The 3,260-nt window shown below is 37.3% G+C and overlaps 1 protein-coding gene across 5 annotated transcripts in view; it reads left to right on the forward strand.

The window, feature by feature from the left end:
• bokb (BCL2 family apoptosis regulator BOK b) overlaps positions 1 to 3,260 on the forward strand; it is a 15,374-nt gene that overhangs the window by 8,156 nt on the left and 3,958 nt on the right. The window lies entirely within an intron of this gene.

Genomic DNA, 3,260 nt, shown 5'->3' on the forward strand with positions numbered 1-3,260 from the left:
TTTTTTATGAAAGTATAACATTATAACATGATAAAAAACTCAAAAAAGTTAATTTTACATGATATTGCCCCTTTAACAAATGTGACTCTGCAGTTCTGTTGGGCTGAGTCGGCACTTTCAGAGGAGTGAGTGGGAGTGAGTCGTCTGTAGGAGGAAGGATCTGAAACACAATGATTCTACTGACAAAGTTCACAAACTCTCCAACACAACTTTGCATTTTTTCTTCCTGAATGAACACACATCTATATCAAAGGAGCAACGCAAATGCAAAGTGATATTTTGCTAACAGGGTTAATAGGGTTTTAGGCAAACAGACAGTGACAGACTCTGTTATGACCACACCAATCTTTAGGATAATATCTGTAAAACTGTCTGAATTATAGTCATTTTTGTGTTTCCTAATTTCGGTTAACTGGAGCAGAGATTTTGGTTAGATTTTGCTCCTAAATGTAATCGCTGATAGTTGCACATCCAATGATTATTTCTTGAAAGTTTTATTAAAATCTGTCCAGTGGGTCCTGAGTTATTTTGCTAACAGACAGAGTTGACTCCAATTTGTTACTGGGCAAATTTTAAACAGGTTTTGTGCAAATGTTTTTTTTGCTCAGATTATGTGTTAGTGATGAGTCTCGGTTGCCCACACGCCAAATTTTAGGTCGTTATCTGTAAAACTGACTCATTCCTATCCGTTTTTGTGTTTTTTCAGGTCAGTTGGTCTTTGCAGCCATCTTGAATCAGGCTGGCTCCAAACGCTAATCAATGATAGTTGCACATCAAGTGAATATTTCCTGAAAGTTTCATTAAAATCTGTCCAGTGGGTCATGAGCTAGCTTGCTAACAGACATTAACAAAAACATTCTTGCCCAACAATTTTCTGTGACCTTTTCCCATCAGATGAAAAATAAAACCCAGAGTCAAACAGAAACCTACAAGGCTCCAGTTTTCAAACTGATGCTCGTTTAGATTCGACCTAATTTAGTTACAGGTCATTTGATCTTATAAGGCTCAGCAGCGCAGTCTCTGTGTCGAATCATTCCACACACCCTGATGCTAAAATGGGTCTTTCTAAAGGTAAATACTATCACAGTATGTCTTTTATGGCTTCCACCAACCTCATATTTTCTTTTAATTCTTGTAAGATTTTAAACTATAGCTTAATTTAACGTTTAATGAGGTGTTTTTGATCTAAAGCTTTCTAATGGGGAAAAAGGAGAACTGTGTATGTTTCTGTGATACATTCTGAAAGATTTCACATCAAACTAATGAGCTCATTTCCATCTGTTTACCACCTTTAATGACTTCAGTAAGAAAAATTTATTAAGCGGGGAAAAGATTCAGAGTGCCACACTGCTGGACACATTATAATAAAAAATAAAAGAGGGAGGAAAAGATGTCAGAAATCAGAAAAACAACAAACGACTAAAGATGCGATCAAATAGTTTAAACAAATCGTGTTCCGGGGAAAACAAATAGTTTCACAATGTTAAGTTTCTGCTTCCAGTGCGATCCTGACATGTTTATCTTTTCAGAACTTTTTTTTTTAAAACAGATGTTCTCTATTAAAAGCATCCCTGACATTTAAAAAAAAAGAAGCCCAAATAAGTAAGAAAAGACGATTGGGTCGTCTGTGTGCGCTTTGGAAGCAGATTAGAGAGTCTGGCTGCTGCGTTGAATTTGGCGTGTTGCCTGGAAATACCAAAAACAGACTTTCCTAATATAATTTTTCTGCTTGTGTTCTGCTTTTGACGTCACGAGGCTGCAATTTGTGGAAGCGGCGTGGGATTCCTCGTAAAGAATAACAAAACTGGTGAACTTGAGCTGCTCTGGCTTTTTTAGGGTGGAAACAAAATGGCGAAAAAGCAGACTTTTACTTGATTTATAGCCTCTCTTTTAGCTTTTTGTTTTCATTTAACATGAAGAAACAACAGGAATGTGTGTGTGTTTTTTTTTAAACTCAACATGGCTTGTCTCTCCATCTCTCCCTCATTATCCCTGACGTTCTCGCATCTATTCTGGGCCCTGCTTCTCAGTGGGGAGGGAGACACGATGTGCTCGGACAGTTATCTCGTTTAAGCTCCCCCGCAGCTCCATCCCCTTATAGCCACCGTCAGACGCGGCGGCTCAGCTCTGAGGGACATCCGTGACGCAGCATGTTGGTCCTAAACAGGCCTTTAAGCTCCTGCTCTGCATCGCTGCAACCCATTGAACCATTTAAGATGATATGAGAAATGAACGATGAGCCCTGGTTTGAATCTCTCCGTGTCAAGAAATTCTCTTCCTGTGAAAAAGCAGTGGATGCTTTGTTTATTTTTAGCGTGTGCCCTGCGACTGTAAAACTAAAATCAATGAGCTGATGCGTCACTCAGGTCTGTACGGAAGAGGATTAAGGCTGTAGAGAAAAATAATATATAAGTTCTGACTTCAATCTCCTAATTCTAATTCTGAGGGGAAAAAAAGTCTGAATTCTGACTTTAATCTCAGAATTCTAAGAAAAAAAAGTCAGAATTCTTCTTTTCTCAGAAATAGTAAAAAAAAGATTTCAGACATTTTTCTCATAATTCTGAGAAAATAGAATTAAGACATCAATGCAGGGCTATTCTTTTTTTTTTTTTTACTTCAGTAGAAAAAATAACTTAATATTAGTTTCCTAATGCAGGTCTATTCAACTGGTGGCCCACCGGCCACATCCGGCCCGCGAGTGATCAAAGTTCGGCCCACCTATTGGTTCATTCATCTCTTCAGCCCAAACCCCCGGTTTTCTACTTTAATGAGTTCTCTTAGTTAAACGTAGACATGTTTGGTATCAACAGAAACGTCAGAATCTTGTTGTAGATTAGGGTCTCAAAAAAATAAAAGAAAAACACGCAAAAAGAATATCGTTCCAATGATTTTTTTTGTTTTGTTTCATGCAAATACTTGTTTTAATCAACTGTTATTTGACACTAAGGTTGATTTATGTGTTTTTCTGTTTTATTTTTCAATTTAACTAAGTTGATCACTGTGAGTTAGTTTACTATGTTTTACTGTGAAATATACAGCGGGTAAAATAAGCATTGAACACGTCAACATTTTTCTCAGTAAATATATTACTAGAGGTGCTAATGACATGAAATTTTCACCAGATGTCGGTAACAACCCAAGTGATCCATACATACAAAGAAATCAAACCATAAATGTCCAGAAATGAAGTTATTTGTAATAATGTGGAATGGCAAACTGTAAACCAGGTGATTGGCTGGGCCATTCCAGCAGCTTTAGTT

Source organism: Austrofundulus limnaeus, unplaced genomic scaffold, assembly GCF_001266775.1.
Source record: "Austrofundulus limnaeus strain Quisiro unplaced genomic scaffold, Austrofundulus_limnaeus-1.0 Scaffold6, whole genome shotgun sequence".
NCBI classification, from domain to species: Eukaryota; Metazoa; Chordata; class Actinopteri; order Cyprinodontiformes; family Rivulidae; genus Austrofundulus; species Austrofundulus limnaeus.